Source organism: Sciurus carolinensis, chromosome 11 (assembly GCF_902686445.1).
Source record: "Sciurus carolinensis chromosome 11, mSciCar1.2, whole genome shotgun sequence".
Classification (NCBI taxonomy): Eukaryota; Metazoa; Chordata; class Mammalia; order Rodentia; family Sciuridae; genus Sciurus; species Sciurus carolinensis.
In genome coordinates, this window is record NC_062223.1 from 133,734,913 (window position 1) to 133,754,920 (window position 20,008).

Here is a 20,008-nt window from a genome sequence, read left to right on the forward strand (position 1 = left end):
CTCTGTTCATTTAGTTCTCCCACTCTCCAGCTTCCATGTGGGCTTTAAACTTTCCTCACATTTTTATAAAGAGGTATACAGACAGTACTCCAGAGTGGTTTACTGGTTACCTTCCTTAGTTGTCACCCAGACCACAGAAATTCTGATCCTTCTACAGAAACTCTGGAAGTATTACTGTTTCCCATTTTGTCTGTAAATGAATCCTTGGCATTAGATTCTTTCACCAGACTTCAAGGTCATCAGTCTAAGAAACATACCTGATCCATTATCCTTGGTGTCTGCATGGCACATAAAGAACTCATTGCTGAACAAATGAGAAAAGACTGAAAAGAAGTCATCACCACTAATGAAGTACTAATTACTGGCAAATTCCACACAAGATTTGGCATGACACATTAAAAGTCAACCAGCTGGACACATAATGACTTGAATGGATCTCTAAGGAAATATGGGAAGCGAAAAGACAAACTAAGAAGGTTATATACTGTTTGGTATCATTTAGATAGCATTATTGAAATAATGCCATCATAGAGTTCAAAATCAGATCAGTGGAGTTGGCTTAGTGATAGAGTTCGCTTGCCTGGCATGCACAAAACCCTGAGTTCAATCCCTAGCACCATAAAAAGAAAAAAAAAATTATAGGGGAAGAATGTCTCTAAAGTACTACAGACATCTTGTGCCAGAACAGTTCTGCAGACCCAGCCTGCCATCTTTCTGGCTCTGCAATGGCAGCCCTAGTATTGTTGCCAGAAGCTCAGTCCTTGTCCCCCATGTCAATCCAATAATAAGGACGTGGTTTTGAGAAAAAGGAAAAAGAAATTTTATTGCATTGCTAGCAAAGGAGAAACACAGGGGACTGTCCCAGGGATTGTGATCCTACTCATCAGGGGGAACAGGAGGTTTCTGAAGGTGAATCAAAGGCTACATTCCATGTGTTCTCTGTTCTCTGCTAGGAGTTATAATTCACTTGTTAATTTTGGGAAGTAGTAATTTCTTAGATCTTCTGGTGCCATCCCCAAATCTGAATTATGTTGTGCATATGGTAAGTATGTGTTCCAGGACAAGTAATTCTGTTAGGATGGGGAAGAAAGTTAATTATGTTTCCTCTGAGATTAAGGAGGGGGAGAGATTAGGGAGAGGAAGGGAAAAAGGAAGAGAAAGAAATGTCTCTTAAAAATAAGTTGAAGTAGCAGAGCACCAAGGGCTATATTCAGAGCATAAAGTGGACCATTGTTACAGTATTACCTCGACCTGCTGTGCTGCTGTAGTTTGCAGAACTTGTTCAGAGAAGACTACAAGTTACTGAAGTATTTGAGCCAAGGAAAAACAGCTCTGTGGTGAAGTTACCAGCTCGGTGGGTTCTGATACTTTTCATCAGAAGGATCAGATAAAGGCACAACTATGAAAGGAACAAGACTACTGGGACATCTTCCTTGAACTGAAGGGAGACCAAGGGAGTGTTAGGCTCGCTGTCTGAACAAAGAAGGAAGCAAGTTTTATTCATGTGTAAGGGTGGTAGGAATGGACTAAACATAGGAATACTAATTGGCTTTAGGTACCTTTCAGGTTTTTTTTTTTTTTTTTTTTTTTTTTTTTTTTTGCGGTGCTGGGGATTGAACCCAGGGCCTCATGCTTGCAAGGCAAGCACTCTACCAACTGAGCTATATCCCCAGCCCCTTTAGGTACCTTTCAAAAGGTGTTTTACTTTTCCTGGGAAAGCACTTTAACCTTGAGGGAGGGGTAGTTAGCTGGTCATACTGGTGCCAATTACTACATTTCATACTGATACTGCATCCCATATAAATAGCTCTGCTTTAGGATAAGGATGAGTTGCTATAGCTATTAAAAAGAACAAATAGGTGGGGCAGTGGAAAAAAACACAAATCAAGGCAAAAAAAAATTAAGGATCCTGGGAATTTGCCGTTTGGGTGACTCTTCAGTAGTTTTTATCCTTTATGTTGTTTTTCCTTGAAGAGTCATGGTGAGGTATCCTGGCTTTAATGATACCACTGTTTTTTGAAGCCTATAAGACTACTTGAGTATGTGTAACAGAGTAGGAAAAACCACATATCAGGCTTTAATAGCTAATAAGCTATGAGTTAATGCCAAGGAGTGCATTTGTCCACTTCCCTATGGTGATCTCAGTGAGGCAGGTGCTTGGGTCTAGGCATTGATTTTCTGAAACTCAGGAAGCTAAAAACACTGCCCCACATACCGCATTGCTCAGGGGGATGCCTGTCCAGAGGGAAGATCTTTTAAGGCTTAAAGATCTGATTTTATTATACTCCCTCCCCATTCTCACAAACAATATTCAACTGTAAAGGAATCTTGTATGCCAAGGAGTTGTATTTTATTCTGTAATACCTGTATATCCAACATGTAAAAGAATGAAATTAGAACCTTACTTTTTATCATGCACAAAAATCAACTCTAAATGGATGGAAGACCAACCTTAAGTGGAGTAAAGATTTAAATTAAGACTTGAAACCATAAAACTTCTAGAATAAAAGAGGGGAAAATCTTCAGGACACTGGATCTTGCAGTGATTTCATGGATATGATACTCTAAACTCAGGCAATGAAAGCAAAAATAGACAAATGGGACTCTTATCAAACTCCAAATCTTCTGCACTATAAAGAAAATGAGTGAAAAAGCAATATGCAAAATGGGAGAAAATGTCTGAGAAGGAGTTAATTTCTAAAATATATAAGGAACTCAATAGCAAGAAAACAACCTGATGAAAAATGACAATGAAGAACATGAATGGATTTGAAGACCAAGAGGAATTTAGATTTGCTTTTCAGGAAATTGTCTTGTAGAGGTGTAGGAAATGTATTGAAATTGGACAAAACAGCGCAGGAAGACTATATAAGTTGTTTGAGCCAGGGAAGGGGTTGGGGCCTGCACAAGGTGATGAAGAGATGAAGTTTAAGCACCCGTCAAGGAGGGCTGGAGGTGAGAAGATTCTGAGGAAGGAGCAAAAGGTGACTCCCATACTAGGAGAAAAGGGGAAACTGGGAATATGAGGAAATGGTAGAACAGATTTGGAAATATTGACCTAAATTTCCCATAGATTGAGAGGGCACTCATTTCAGATGGAACATTCATATGAACAGTAGAGTGGACAGGTGGGCACATGGGTAAGGCATTTAGGGAAGAGACATGCCTGCCTGAATATGCCATGTCTCACCCAGCTCCACACTGATTCTAACCATCATCCCTTTTTATTAGAGCTTCATGTGGTTGCTGATGCTAGAACTTCCACTCAGTTATTTTTGCTCCTGAATAGTTTGGGGTTTGTTTTGGAGGGTATTTTGTTTGTTTTTTACTTCGTGTACTTTATATTTGTTATTTTTAGATATACATGACAGTAGTGTATTTTGACATAGTATACATACATGGAGTATACCTGATTCTAATTAGGATCCCATTTTTGTGGTTGTACATGACGTGGAGTTTCACTAGTTGTGTATTCATATATGAACACAGGAAAGTTTTGTCTAATTCATTCTACTGTCTTTCCTATTCCCATCCCCTTTCCCTTCCCTTCATTCCCCTTTGTCTAATCCACTGAACTTCTATTCTTTCCTTCCCTGCCACTTGTTGTGCACATATCAGAGAGAACATTCACTCTTTAGTGAATGGCTTCTTTCACATAGCATGATAGTCTCTCCAGATCCATCTATTTATTGGTGAAAGTCAGGAAGCCATTCTTTTTATGGCTGATTAATATTCCATTTTGTGTATGTGTATTTATGTGTGAATATATGTGTGTATATATTTTATGTATATGTGTTATATATGTGTGTGTGTGTGTGTGTGTGTGTGTGTGTGTGTGTATCACATTTTCTTTATTCATTCATCTGTTGAAGGGCACCTGGGTTGGTTCCCTAGCTTAGCTATTGTGGATTGTGTTACTATATACATTGATATGACTGCATCACTATAGTATGCTGATTTTAAGTGCTATGGTTGTATACTGAGGCGTGAGATAACTGGGTCAAATGGTGGTTCCATTCCAAGTTTTCTAAGGAATCCATTTTGGAGATTTTTTTGTTTGTTTGTTTTTGTATTGTTTTGCAGTACTAGGGATCAAACTGAGGCTATAATAGACAATCATTCTACCACAGAGTATACCATCCCCAGTATAATTTTTGTAGTCTTCCAGGATTTAAAATCTGTTTCTGTCTGCCCTCCCTCCACAGAGTTTCTACTATTCATTCATTGATGCTTGTACCAACCTGATTACTCATGAATAAAAGAATTTTCTGTATACAAAAGCCCATAGATATTTTCTTTGATCAATGTATTTAATATGATGCTGCAGCCAGAACATACAACTGGGAAAGTGCTGAAACTCTAAACATATTCAAAACTATGAACTCTGCAAAAGTTAACAGCCAAAAGCAAGGTCATGTGCTTTGATAACTGAAGGAACTAGTGTTAGCACAACTTAGGAAGAGAGAAGCAAATCTAGTCTTTAGGGTTGGAAATACTCTCAGGGTAGAGAGTCATGTAAAACTCTCGGTTTAAACTGAGTGCTAGATAAACAATGAATAATTTAGTACAAGAATGTTCCAGTGCTCACTTTGGCAGCACATATACTAAAATTGGAACAATACAGAGAAGATTAGCATGGCCCCTGCGCAAGGATGACACGCAAATTTGTGAAGCGTTCCATATTTTTATGTACAAACAGAGAAACAACATGTATCCCATTTGTTTACAATAAAAAAAAATGTTCCACATAGCTGAGCTTGTTGGTGCATGCCTGTAATTCCAGCAATGTGGGAAGCTAAGGCTGGAGGATCCAAATTCAAGGTCAACCTAGACAACTTGGCAAGACCCTGTTTCAAAATAAAAAATAAAAACAACTGGATATGTAACTCAATGGTAGAGTGCCCTTGGGGTTCAATCCCCAGTACCCCAAAACAAAAGAAAGAGAGGGAGAGGGAGATATAAAGGGAGGGACAAGGATAAGAGGGGGGGAGGGAGAGGGACTATGTCTCATGTAATATTTGAGGTATATTTATTCTTGGTATTTGTTTTAAATTTAAGTGAGCATTGTGTCTTTTTATTTGCTAAATCTGGCAACCAGCCCTTTCCCAGGGGCATATCCTAATGTGCTTTCTCTTATCTATGCTGCAACTTAAATGTGAACATTTTCTCAAAAATTCTCTGATCATAAGAGATAGGGAAGTCCTGAGAGAGACTTGTGATCCCTCTTTCCTGAACTCTCTCTCTGCTCCCCCTTAGAACTTAAACACTGTGTATCCATTACTAGTTTTTATTTATTTGTTTTCCCCTTTTAGCATGTTAGTTCCTTGGAGGCAGGATTTCTTTTTTCTTTGCTTTCCATCTGAAACAATCTTTATCACATGAGAAACAATAAATATTTGGGTGAGTAAATTAATTTTTAAACTCATCCCTTTTAGAGCTTTCGGTCTGCTTTTTATTTATGGCATTACAGAAATCACAAGACAGAAATTTCAAAGAAGAAACAGCAGGGACCTTCAGTGTAAAACTAAGTGTTAAGGTTGCCTACACCAGAATTGTCTATAGAGTGTTAAAAATATGGACTTCTTCATCTTACCCAAGATCTTCAGAATAAATTCCTATGATTGGGACCCAAGAATTTGTTTTTGCATTTGCTGCTGCTTCTGAGTTGTTTTAGGTATTTTGAAGTAACAAGTTCAAGGACTGGCAGATGTACAATATGGCCTATTCAAACCTCATATGGGATCTAGGAGGAAAATAAACTTTGTGTAAGGTGCTTTGTCATTCACCATTCTTTAAAAGGCAAACCTATAGTAAGGCCAGGTATGTGATGAATGCCTATTCATGTTAAAACTGTAGTCAAATGCACCACTGAAGGAACTGAGGTAGTGTTGTGGATTTAATTGTGTTCCTAAAAGATAATGTTGAGAAGATGGCGGACTAGAGGGTGGCTGCATTTCATGTTGCTCCAGGACTCAGGATTCAAGAAGAGATATTGAGAGACTTGAGACCAACGAAAAGCTGCCGGGTGAGTCTCTCCTGTTGGGGAGGCGTCCCGGATGGGGCAGTAGTCCTGGAACGCAGGGAACTTTGTGAAGTAGAGTTGCCCAACGAGACAACCCTCCCCCCTGCTGGAGCAGTGAACACGGACAACTGGGAGCATTGTAGAGGAGGCTGCTCAGCACAACACTTGGACTCTGAGCAACCCACTGGGGCTCCGGGCAGCTGCCAGGGGAGGAGGTGCTCAGCAAGCTTTTTGGACTCAGAGCGACTGCTCCTGAACACCGGGGGGCTGCCTGGGAGAGGAGGAGGAATGCAGCGGGTCGCTTGGACTCGGAGCAGCCGCACCAGAGCTCCGGGCGGCTGCCCGGAGGAGGAGGCGTGCAGCAGGTCACTTGGACTCAGTGACCGTTCCTGAACTCCAAGTGGCTGCCCAGAGGAAGAGGAGGAGGAGAGCGGTGGGTCACTTGGACTCGGAGCGACCGCACAGAACACCGGGTGGCTGCCCGGAGGAAGAGGCGTGCGGCAGGTCGCTTGGACTCAGAGCAACTATACGGGGCTCCAGGTGGCTGCTCAGAGGAGGGGCCGCATAGCCAGGCGATTAGGTGCAGAGCAGGGTCCCAGGACCTAGGCGGCTTCTTGGTGGAAGAGCCGCAGAGACAAGCTGAGGGGCAAGCGAAGTTTCCAGGACTGCAGGCAGCTTCTCTGAGGAGGGGCAACCTAAGGAGACTCTTCTGCGCAGGGTGAAGCTCCCAGGCCCAGGAGGTAGGTCCAGGCCCCTAGGAACGTTGCAGAGGAAGGCGGCCCAGCCCAGGCGGTAACTGTGGATTGAGGGGAACCTCTAGGAGGGGAACTGACCAGTGAGACTTCCCCACCGGGTGAGTCTTCCCTGCTGGGTGAGGTTTTCCCACAAGGACGGTAAAACCAGAGACACAGGCACAAACAGGCCTTGCCTCAGCCCACAGCCTAGTTCCCCTTTGGATGACCATTGGTCAACAAGTGGAGGCACCTCTGCCCACTATCAGGGAATATACCCCACCTGAAGGCCACCACCCCTAGAGAGGCAGCTTCCTTGTGGAGCACCGCATTATCAACTTCCTCCAAGACTTCAGGCTACTGAAGGCTAAGAGGGGATAGACTAGAAATCTTCAGGGACATTATAAGTCAATACAGGAAATCTGCAATATCTCAGCAGTCCACTGATACCTGAACAATATGAGAAAACAAGGGAAGAAAATGCCCCAAACAAATCTAGATGTTACATCAATAAAACCCAATGACAGCACGGCAGAAGAAATGACAGAAAGGGAGTGCAGAATGTACATAATTAAAATTATCAGGGAAGCAAGCGATCAGATGAAAGAGCAAATGCAGGCATTGAATGATGAGATGAAAGAGCAAATGCAGGAATTGAATGATCACACCAATCGACAGTTAAAAGAGCAAATACAGGAAGCAAAAGATCATTTCAATAAAGAGTTAGAGATATTGAAAAAAAAAACGAACAGCAGTCCTTGAAATGAAGGAAACAATAAACCAAATTAAGAACTCCATAGGATAGAACACCTGGAGGACAGAACCTCAGATATTGAAGACAAAATATTTAACCTTGAAAACAAAGTTGAACAAACAGAGAAGATGGTAAGAAATCATGAACAGAATCTCCAAGGACTATGGGATATCATGAAAAGGCCAAATTTAAGAATTATTGGGATTGAGGAAGGCTTAGAGAAACAAACCAAAGGAATGAACAATCTATTCAATGAAATAATATCAGAAAATTTCCCAAATCTGAAGAATGAAATGGAAAATCAAATACAAGAGGCTTATAGGACTCCAAATACACAAAATTACAACAGACCCACACCAAGGCACATTATAATGAAAATACCTAACATACAAAATAAAGACAGTATTTTAAAGGCTGTGAGAGAAAAGAACCAAATTACATTCAGGGGGAAAACAATACAGATATCAGCAGATTTTTCAATCCAGACCCTAAAAGCTAGAAGGGCCTGGGACAACATTTTTCAAGCCCTGAAAGAAAATGGATGCCAACCAAGAATCTTATACCCAGCAAAACTTACCTTCAAATTTGACAATGAAATAAAATCCTTCCATGATAAACAAAAGCTAAAAGAATTTACAAAAAGAAAGCCAGCATTACAGAACATTCTCAGCAAAATATTCCATGAGGAAGAAATGAAAATCAAAGAAGCAAATCAGCAAAGGGAGGAACAATCCTAAAGGAATTGTCAAATAAAGGAGGAACCAAGTCATGTCAAAAATAAATAAATAAATAAATAATGAGCCAAATGACCAGGAATCAAATCATAACTCAGTAATAACCTTGAATATTAATGGCCTGAACTCATCAATCAAAAGACATAGACTGGCAGATTGGATTAAAAAGAAAGATCCAACAATATGTTCCCTGCAAGAGACTCACCTCATAGAAAGAGATACTCATAGACTAAAGGTGAAAGGATGGGGAAAACATACCATGCACATGAACTTGGCAAAAAAGCTGGGGTATCCATCCTCATTTCAGATAATATGGACTTCAAGCCAAAGTTAGTCAGAAGGGATAAAGAAGAACATTTCATACTGCTTAAGGGAAGCATAAATCAGCAAGATATAACAATCATAAACATCTATGCCCCAAACAGTGGCTCATTCATATATGTCAAACAAATCTTTCTCAATTTCAGAAGCCAAATAGACCATAACACAATAATACTAGGTGATTTTAACATGCCTCTCTCACCACTGGACAGATCTTCCAAACAAAAATTGAACAAAGAAACCATAGTTCTCAATAACACAATCAATAATTTAGACTTAATGGACATTTATAGAATATACCATCCAACCAAGAGTAAATATACTTTCTTCTCAGCAGCACATGGATCCTTCTCTAAAATAGACCATATATTATGCCACAAAGGTAATGTTAGCAAATACAAGAAGATAGAGATGCTGCCTTCTATTCTATCAGATCATAATGGATTGAAATTAGTAATAAAGAGTAAAAAACAGAAAGTCCAACACCTGGAGATTAAACAATATGCTATTATATGATGAATGGATAAGAGATTAGGAAGGAAATTAAAAAATTCTTAGAGGTAAATGAGAACAAAGAAACATCATATCAAAATCTCTGGGACACTATGAAAGCAGTACTTAGAGGAAAATTTACTTCATGGAGCGCATTTAATAAAAGAAGTAAAACTCAACAAATAAATGCCCTAACACTACAGCTCAGAGCCCTAGAAAAAGAAGAGCAGACCAACACCAAAAGTAGTAGAAGACAGGAAATAGTTAAACTCAGAGCTGAAATCAAAGAAATTGAAACAAAAGAAACAATACAAAAAATTGACAAAATAAATAGTTGGTTCTTTGAAAAAATAAACAAAATTGATAAAGCCTTAGCCACACTAACAAAGAGAAGAATGAGAGAAAACCCAAATCACTAAAATTCGGAATGAACAAGGAAATATCACAACTGACACAATTGAAATACAAAACATAATTAGAAACTATTTAAAAAATCTATACTCCAACAAAATAGAAAAATTTTGAAGACATCAACAGGTTTCTAGAGACATACAAATTGCCTAAACTGAATGAGGAGGACATACACAATTTAAATAGACCAATTTCAAGTAATGAAATAGAAGAAGTCATCAAAAGCCTACCAACAAAGAAAAGTCTGGGACCAGATGGGTTCTCAGCCGAGTTCTACAAAACCTTTAAAGAAGAGCTCATTCCAATACTCCTCAAAGTATTCCATGAAATGGAAGAGGAGGGAACCCTCCCAAACTCATTCTATGAACCAATATTACCCTGATACCTAAACCAGACAGAGACACATCGAGGAAAGAAAATTTCAGACCAATATCCTTAATGAACATTGATGCAAAAATTCTAAACAAAATTTTAGCAAATCACATACAAAAACATGTTAAAAAGATAGTGCACCATGATCAAGTGGGTTTCATCCCAGGGATGCAAGGTTGGTTCAACATCAGGAAATCAATAAATGTAATTCACCATATCAATAGACTTAAAGTCAAGAATCACATGATTATTTCGATAGATGCAGAAAAAGCATTTGATAAAACACAGCACCCCTTCATGCTCAAAACACTAGAAAAAATAGGGATAGTAGGAACATTCCTCAATATTGTAAAGGCCATCTATGCTAAGGCCATGGCCAATATCATTCTAAATGGAGAAAAACTGAAAGCATTTCCCCTAAAAACTGGAAAAAGGCAGGGATGCCATTTTTCACCACTTCTATTCAACATCGTCCTTGGAACTTTAGCCAGAGCAATTAAACAGACCAAAGAAATTAAAGGGATACTAATAGGAAAAGAAGAACTCAAACTATCCCTGTTTGCCAATGACATGATTCTATGTAGAGGAGCCAAAAAATTCCACCAGAAAACTTCTAGAACTCATAAATGAATTCAGTAAAGTGGCAGGATATAAGATCAATGCTCATAAATCTAATGCATTTTTATACATAAGTGATGAATCTTTGGAAAGAAAAATTAGGAAAACTACCCCATTCACAATAGCTTTGAAAAAAATAAAATACTTGGGAATCAATCTAACAAAGGATGTGAAAGACCTCTACAATGAGAACTACAGAACACTAAAGAAAGAAATTAAAGAAAACCTTAGAAGATGGAAAGATCTCCCATGTTCTTGGATAGGCAGAATTAATATTGTCAAAATAGCCATACTACCAAAAGTGCTATACAGATTCAATGCAATTCCAATTAAAATCCCAATGACATACCTTACAGAAATAGAGCAAGCAATCATGAGATTCATCTGGAAGAATAAGAAACCCAGAATAGCTAAAGAAATCCTTCACAGGAAAAATGAAGCTGGGGGTATTGCAATACCAGAACTTCAACTCTACTACGAAGCAATAGTAACAAAAACAGCATAGTATCAGTACCAAAATAGACAGGTAGATCAATGGTACAGAATAGAGGATACAGACACAAACCCAAATAAATACAATTTTCTCATGCTAGACAAAGGGGCCAAAAATATGCAATGGAGAAAAGATAGCCTCTTCAACAAATGGTGCTGGGAAAATTGGAAATCCATATGCAACAGAATGAAACAACCCATATCTCTCACCGTGCACGAAACTCAACTCGAAATGGATTAAGGACCTCGGAATCAGACCAGAGACCCTGCAGATTATAGAAGAAAAAGTAGGTCCAGAGCTTCAACATGTCGGCTTAGGACCAGACTTCCTCAACAGGACTCCCATAGCACAAGAAATAAAAACAAGAATCAATAACTGGGATAGATTCAAACTAAAAAGCTTTCTCTCAGCAAAGGAAACTATCAGCAATGCGAAGAAAGAGCCTACAGAGTGGGAGAAAATCTTTGCCAATCATACTTCAGATAGAGCACTAATCTCCAGAATCTATAAAGAACTCAAAAAACTCTACACCAAGAATACAAATAACTCAATTGACAAATAGGCTAAGGAAATGAACAGACACTTCACAGAAGCAGATCTACAAGCAATCAACAAACAGATGAAAAAAATGTTCCACATCTCTAGTAATGAGAAATGCAAATCAAAACCACCCTAAGATTCCATCTCACCCCAATTAGAATGGCGATTATCAAGAATGCTAGCAACAGGTGTTGGAGAGGATGTGGGGAGAAAGGTACACTCATACATTGCGGGTGGGGTTGCAAATTAGTGCTGCCACTCTGGAAAGCAGTGTGGAGATTTCTTAGAAAGCTTGGAATGGACCCACCATTTGACCCAGCTATCCCACTCCTTAACCTATACCCAAAGGACTTAAAATCAGCATACTGCAGAGATACAGCCACATCAATGTTCATAGCTGCTCAATTCACAATAGCCAGATTGTGGAACCAACCTAGATGTCCTTCAATGATGAATGGATAAAGAAACTGTGGTATATATATACAATGGAATATTACTCAATCCTAAAGAATGATAAAATTATGGCATTTGCAGACAAATGTATGAAATTGGAGAATATCATGCTATGTGAGATAAGCCAATCATAAGATGTATATATATATATATATACATCATAAGATATATATATATATATATATCCTGATTTATGACAAAAAGTAAAAGCAAATTCAGTGGGCAAAGGGAATCTTTTCAATAAATGGTGCTGAAAGAGCTGGATCAAATGTTCAAAAGAATGAAACATGACTTCAATTTCTACCTCTCACAAATGTGAAAAGTTATTTTAAGAAGAATCACAAGCTTTTATTAAAAAGTTCAAACCATGAGCACCTAGGGGAAATTTTTAAACTTTCACAATCTTGAGGTAGGCAAAGGTGACTTAGAGGAGGCACAGAAAACAATAACCATGAGATATAAAAGGTTTATAAATGGACTCCATTGAATTTTAAAATTGCTTATCAAAAATGGTACTAAATCACAATGAGGAAATATAACACACTTATCTGATAAAGAACTTGTGAAGAATTCCTGCAACTCAATGATAAAAGGACATTTTGAAATTTTAAAAAAATGGTAACAGGATTCAATGAGTACTTACAAAATAAGACACATAAAGATGAGCTATTAAGTACATGAAAAAGTACTTGATATCAGACAACAGGATAATGCAAATTAAAATAAAAATGAGCAGACTCATTTTTTTCTCTTTTTTTGCATTTTTTCAATTTTATTGTAAACAAATGGGATAAATGTTGTTCTCTGTACATGGCGTAAAGGCATACCATTTGTGTAATCATAAATTTACATAGGGTAATGCTGTTTGATTCATTGTTATTTTTTCCCTTCCCCCCCCACCCCTCCCACCCCTCTTTTCCCTCTATACAGTCCTTCCTTCCTCCATTCTTGCCCCCCTCCCTAACCCTAACTCTAACCCTAACACTAACCCCTCCCACCCCCCATTATGTGTTATTATGTGTTATTATTAGCGATACCATTCGTCCTTTGGTTTTTTGAGATTGACTTATCTCACTTAGCATGATATTCTCCAATTTCATCCATTTGCCTGCAAATGCCATAATTTTATCATTCTTTATGGCTGAGTAATATTCCATTGTATATATATATACCACAGTTTCTTTATCCATTCATCAATTGAAGGACATCTAGGTTGGTTCCACAATCTGGCTATTGTGAACTGAGCAGCTATGAACATTGATGTGGCTGTATCTCTGTAATATGCTGATTTTAAGTCCTTTGGGTATCGGCCAAGGAGTGGGATAACTGGGTCAAATGGTGGTTCCATTCCAAGTTTTCTAAGGAGTCTCCATACTGCTTTCCAGAGTGGCTGCACTAATTTACAGCCCCACCAGCAATGTATGAGTGTACCTTTCTCCCCACGTCCTCGCCAACACCTGTTGTTGCTTGTATTCTTGATAATCGCCATTCTAATTGGGGTGAGATGGAATCTTAGGGTGGTTTTGATTTGCATTTCTCTTATTACTAGAGATGTTGAACATTTTTCCATATGTTTGTTGATTGCTTGTAGATCTTCTTCTGTGAAGTGGAGCAGACTCATTTTAGAGGTAGTGGCAGAGAACTTTTCCTACCATGCTAAAGATCCTGGGTTCGATCCCCAGCACCACACACACACACACACACACACACACACACAAAAAAGAACCAGTACTTCAAATCTGCTACGATGATTGAAATTAAAATTCCTAAAACATCAAATATTGGCAAGAATGCAGAGCCACTGGAATTGTCATATATTGATGGCAGAAAAGGGAAATGGTACAACCACTTTGGGAAATAGTTTATTTGTTTTAGTTTTTGCTTTTTCTCAAAAGCAAATATTTCTAAAATCTGTGCACTAAAAGCAATGGAAATCCATTAGCAATGAGACTAACTTCAGATATGTGTTCTCTTAGAGGTAAAAAGAACTAGGGTGCCTTGGAGGATTATCTGTGTCCAGCTGTGAAGCAGGAAGTACAAATGATGGGCAGCACCACTTCTAGTGCCAAAAGGCAAAGCAGCTGTCAAATAGATACAGGAGCCACTGGTGAAAGGACTCTCTATGGCCAAAGATGGAACTTAAAATAACCCCATTTTTGCAGAGGTCTGTATATATCAAATCTATCCATTACTGGGCATGTGAATCTAACTAGCAACCTTGTTCTCCAAAATACATCAGAAGAGAGGTTGCTCTTTTCTTCTGTGCCACTCGCCTCAGGCATGTTCTGTAGAGTATGGGAACTGCGGCGTTCCTTGGTCAGTGCCTACTTTTATTTCTCAGTCCATTTCTTTTTAGAAAAGAACAGTATCAATTGTTCTTTTATCAGTGTTCCAGTGAGGGAAGATTGTGCGATAGGATTTAGAACTGCCTTTGGCAAATTGTTTTCTTTTTTAAACTTTTAAAATTAACTCTTAATATATCATAGTTCTACATGTAAATAATCTAAGTCAAATATTTTGATAAGACTTTTAGTGAAAACTGTAGCCTTCTTTCCCATCTTACTACACTACTGGTTTGTGTTCTTCAGAGTCATTTTCAAAGCATTTATCTGTTTTTTTCTGGTAATTATTTACAGATGTCAAAACAGCATAAACTCTTACTTATTCATTTTTAATTTTAGGTAAATTTATCATCTCTTATTATGGAAAATTAGAATTTACAGCTCTTGTACTTCTTCTGCACACCACCATAATCTCTCTGCCTTTTTGCCCAATATCGTTACATCAAGAGTTTTGGTTAAGTCAATGTTTATATTAATATGCGTATTGTTTATTGTTGAGCTTCATAGTGTTCTGTGGTATCCTTGCACAATAATTTAATCTTGGAAATCCTCAATCTTCTCTTACTAGACAACTGGAATACGAGTTAAGTAAGAACTAATAGATATTTGACTGTAGTCAGACTTTGAAATAATATATTTTAATTCTACAATACAGCCATGTTAATATAAAAATACTAATAATTTTGTATAAGATAAAACTAATAATACCAATACAAATACTAATATAATAATTAGTACTGATAACACTATTTATAATAATACTATTATAATGCTAACATAAAAATAAATACTAGGAAAGCTGGGGGCTATATCTCAGTGTTTTACATAGTATATGAGAGGCCCTGAGTTTGTTTTCTAGCACTGAAAAAACATTAAATAAATTTTAAAATTAAAAAAAATACAAGTACTAGGAAAATACATACTCTAGAATATCAATTTGATTGGCATTTTTTCCCTGAGACATCAGGGACAGTATAAAAGATTGGGATAGGTTTTGTGTAGGGAACCAGCCCCCAAATGGATCATAGACTCAAATGTAAAAATAAATTACACTGTATGATTCTGTGTCCATGAAAATAAAATCAACCTAGTTGAGAACAAGGAAAATTACATTTATTTGGGCTAATTAGGATTGCAATTTTGGAAAACAGATTCAAGTAGTTTTGAAAATGTGCTTTTAGGCTGTATTTAAAGTGGAAAACCACAAAGAGTGATGGGGTGATACCTTTATCATTTGCTTGTCAGGAATTGTGATTGATATTCATCAGAGTTAAGGTGCTTTCTATGAAGGGGATTGAGAGTGATCTCAATATCTAGGTAATTTAGGGAAATCAGGTAGGCTCCATGAATGATTTAAAAAAGCTAATGAATGGTGGTTTGGCCTAATTTTTGGTCACAATGCATCTGAGAGGGCTCAGTGAAGATATATCTGAGATCTGGTTAACAATGGCCTTCTGACTGCATTTTAAGTGTTACTGAACCAATGTGACACCCTTTTGATTTTTCTTCCCCTGACATATGTATGTAATGTTCTTAAAATGACAAAATTTTAGAATTGGAGAACAAATCACTGATTGCCAGAACCTAGAGGGAGGGTGGCAGAAGGAAGTAGGTGTGGCTATAAAAATGCAGTCCCTGTAGTGATGGAAAGATTCTGTACTTTTATTGTACCAGTGTCAACATCTTGGTTGCTATATTGTAGTTTAGTCTTTTTTTTTTAATTAGAGAATTATAATTATGCTTAGTAATTGGGTTCATTTTGACAAAATCATACATGCAAGGAATTTGATTTCAATCCCCATTCACCCCATTTCCTCCCTTCCTCCCTTCCCCTATTCTCCTTCCTCTACTCTACTGATCTTCCTTTCACTCCTTTATTACTGTTTTTGGTTCTTTCTTCTCATACATAAAGATGAAATTGCCTTTTGTACATTTTTATATGTATATAACATGAGTTCATTGTGTTCATTTCATATTTTTTCCCCTTTCCCTTCCTTCTTCTCATTCTCCTTCCACTCCACTGATCTTCCCTATATATTTATGATATCAATCCCTACCTCTGCTGCTTTCTTTCCCTTATTTTACTCTAGCTTCCATATATGAGAGAAAATATTTGACCCTTGATTTTTGAGTCTGGCTTATTTCACTTAGCATAATGTTTTCCATTTCCAGCCATTTACTTACTGGCAAATGCCATTACTTCATTCTTTTTTTTTTGGTATAGTGAGTAAAACTCCAATGTGCGTATATGTACCACATTTTCTTGGTCCATTCATGTATTAATAGACATCTAGGTTGATTCCATAATTTGGCTATTGTAAATTCTACTGCTATAAACATTGAAGTGGATGTATTGCTATAGTATACTGATTTTAGTTCTTTTGGATAAATACTGAGGAGTGGGTTAGCTGGGTCTTTTGGTGGTTCCATCCCTAGTATTTTGAGGAATCTCCACATTGCTTTCCAGAGTGGTTGTAATAATTTGCTGTCCCACAAACAATGGATCAATGTAATTTCCCCCCATGTCCTCATCAGCATTCATTATTATTGTGTTCTTGATAATTGCCATTCTGACTGAAGTGAGATGAAATCTTAATATATTTCTGATTTGCATTTCCCTGATTGCTAGAGATGTTGAACAATTTTTTTTCATGTATTTGTTGACCATTTGTGTTTCTTTTTTTGAGAAATGTCTCTACTTCTTTTGTCCACTTATTGATTAGATTATATGTTTTTTGGCATTTAGTTTTTTTGTGGGGGGAGAAAATTTTTAAAAATTTAATGTTTCAAATTCATATCATGTAAAATAAGTACTACATAAATTTTGCCTTTAATCTGTTCAGTATTTGACTTGGACAATGGTTCATCTAAATTCATTTAGTGAAATACAAATTAGCCTGTTATACTTAAAATATCAAAAAAGGTGCCAAATTACAAAGTAGGCCATTATCAGAATTTTTTAATTGGCCCATGCACTTTTCTAATTTGCCATTAGGCTATCATATTTAGCATTTTCCCTTAGGTTGGTAAAACATGCTACAGGGGTGTTATGCATCTTTTGTATAAGCGGTCCCCTGGGATGTATTTAACTCATGACCAAAACCAAAAAAAGAAACCCACTGGCACCAAACACCATTTCCTTTTGTATCATTGGTTAAAAGAATTGGTGAAAGCCAAAATAAATCTTTAGGTTTATAGACTGGAGAGTGGTAGAATCCTGCATTTTATATCTCCTAAAAATTAGAAATGTTCTAGCAACTTAAACCTTTTTAGTTATAATAGAAAACTTATTACACAGGTTAAGACATACATACACTGGCACTTTAGCATGAGGGCAAACTTTAAAAGCAATTCTGGACCTTTAAAATTAATATAAAAAAAAGTCCATGGTCTTACATTCAGCAAATTCATACTAAAATATTCTATTTTTGTAGGCTAAAGGCCAAGAAGACTTTACATATGCTACAAGTTGATTATGTATATTTACATGGCTCTTCTTCCCTAGGTACTTGGAACTTTCACAGTATACAATTCTCCACTTTTAAGCTTTGCAGGGATATGAGGCCAGATCACTGTAAGACTAGCTTGTGCCTTGCTATAATACAAAAATTATACTTTGAAAGCTACTGAGTGCTCAATACTATTTCTATAAAAAATGGTTTTGGTCCATCTATTGGCAGACACCTATCCACAATGATTAAGAAACAAGACAACTTGTGTATACTATGCCTCATTCTAATAAACCCCAAGTGCCCTTTACACATTTATCACTGTGCAATTTAGTAAAATGCAACTATTAAAAATTCACATTTTCTCTTGGCAGTGCATTAAGTTGTTGGCATGTTAATAGTTTGGCTTTCTGGGACATTGAACTTTCAAATGTCCACCTACTTTTCAATCCTTGTCTCAGCTAGATGCTTAATCTGATTCACTACAAGTAAATCTACTTATTCATGAATCTTAAGTTTTATTACTATATTCTGCCAATAAAAATAGAAAAGTTGATTCTTTTAAGCCATTCCCCAAATATTAACCTGGTTTTCACTTAAAAGCTATTCAATTGAGAACACTATCAAGTACAGTTAGTTATTTTAAGTTGTACTGATAACCACCATTACATCACAGTGCATGCAATATGTAAAATGAGATGAAGTTTGATTAATATTCTTACAATAATAAGCAGTTTTACATAAATCTGTAATTTGTTTCAGACCAACTGACAACTATTTGTAAGCATAACTAAATTTAAACATTAGTACTTAATCTTATTTTATACCTGTATTTTAAGTAAGGTTTTTAGTTGAAATGTCATTTCCTTGTCTGAAGGATTAAAGTTCACAGGAACCCAGTAGTTTGGTGATTTGGGAAGAACACTTGGTGATGGTGGCTCACTAAGTTTGGTTCTAGCATAGTTCTGATTAGCTTGAGACTTAAAAAGTAAGCTGAGACTGATAAACTAATATTTCAATTTGGATTACTTGGAAAATTTTCCCCATTTTGCATGGCCTGTCATGCAACTGCTGATGAGTTATAACCATGTCCTCTTTCTTTTTTCTTTTTTCTTTATTTATTTTTATCTTTCTTTTTTCTTATGAACAGTTTTGATCTGGGAGTTCTGATCCTTGGTCTTCTATTAAACTGCTGTTGGTTCTTACTACCATTTCTAGAGTAAAGGGCTGGAATGTTATACGTCTCCCCACCTCCCATCTTCAGTTTCTTTGTCAGATTGCAGGATTTCTACTACCTGTCTTCTTCCTTGTTGCCAAGCCCAGGATAATAGGTGTTGCTTTCTGACGGATCCTTTCCTTTGTCTCAGTACAGAAATTTTCATGGACCAATCTGCTGAGTTCAGCCTTGAAGCTGAGGCCAATATCTGAGTCTCCTCAACACACAAGTTTGAGAGAAGTCTGTCATCAAGCTCAGACCGCAGTGGCTCCCTCTCCACGTTGAAGCCTCCCTCCCTTTCCCGGGAGAGATGAGGCGTGGATCAAACAAAGTCCATGAGGGCCACTGAGCTAGCTGCTGACCACCCCACATCTGTGACCCGACCTCCTTCCTGGCATTTAGTTTCTTGAATTCTTTATATATTATGGATATTAATCCCTTTGGAGGAGAAGCTGGCAAAGATATTTTCCTATTCCGTAGGCTCTCTCTTCATGTTCTTAATCATTTCCTTTGCTGTGTAGAAGCTTTTTAATTTGAGGGCATCCAACTTATTGACTCTTGATTTCGTTTCTTAAGCTTTAAGTGTCTTATTGAGGAAGTCGATGACTGGATGTATTTGATGGAATGTTGACCCTATGTTTTATTATAGCCATTGCAAGGTTTCTGGTCTAATTTCTAAGTCTTTGATCCATTTTGATTTGACTTTAGTGTAGGGTGAGAGATAGGGAATTAATTTCATTCTCCTACAATATGGGTATCCAGTTCTCCCGGCACCATTTGTTTAAAAAAGTTGACTTTTTCCCAATATATACTTGGGGTACCTTTTTCAAGTATCACCTGATTGTAAGTATGTGGGTTGGTCTCTGTTTTCTATTCTTTTCCACTGGTCTTCATGTCTATTTTGATGCCAATGCAATGCTGTTTTTGCTACACTAGGCTTAGAGATCTTTCACCTCCTTTGTTAGATTAATTCCCATTGTTTGAGGTTATTGTGTCAGGGATGGTTTTCCTGATTTCTTTCTCCACTGAATCGTTGTTACCATCTGGGAAAAATATTGAT

The 20,008-nt window shown here is 37.4% G+C and overlaps 1 non-coding gene and 1 pseudogene across 1 annotated transcript; one reads left to right on the forward strand and one right to left on the reverse strand.

Moving 5' to 3' along the window:
- The first annotated feature begins 4,580 nt into the window (after positions 1-4,580).
- Positions 4,581-4,687, forward strand: LOC124960861 (U6 spliceosomal RNA). Its single transcript, XR_007104181.1, has one exon. It is a non-coding gene; the product is annotated as a U6 spliceosomal RNA (small nuclear RNA).
- Positions 4,688-18,553: 13,866 nt separating this feature from the next.
- On the reverse strand, positions 18,554-18,990 carry LOC124958189 (proline-rich nuclear receptor coactivator 2-like; annotated as a pseudogene).
- Positions 18,991-20,008: the final 1,018 nt, after the last annotated feature.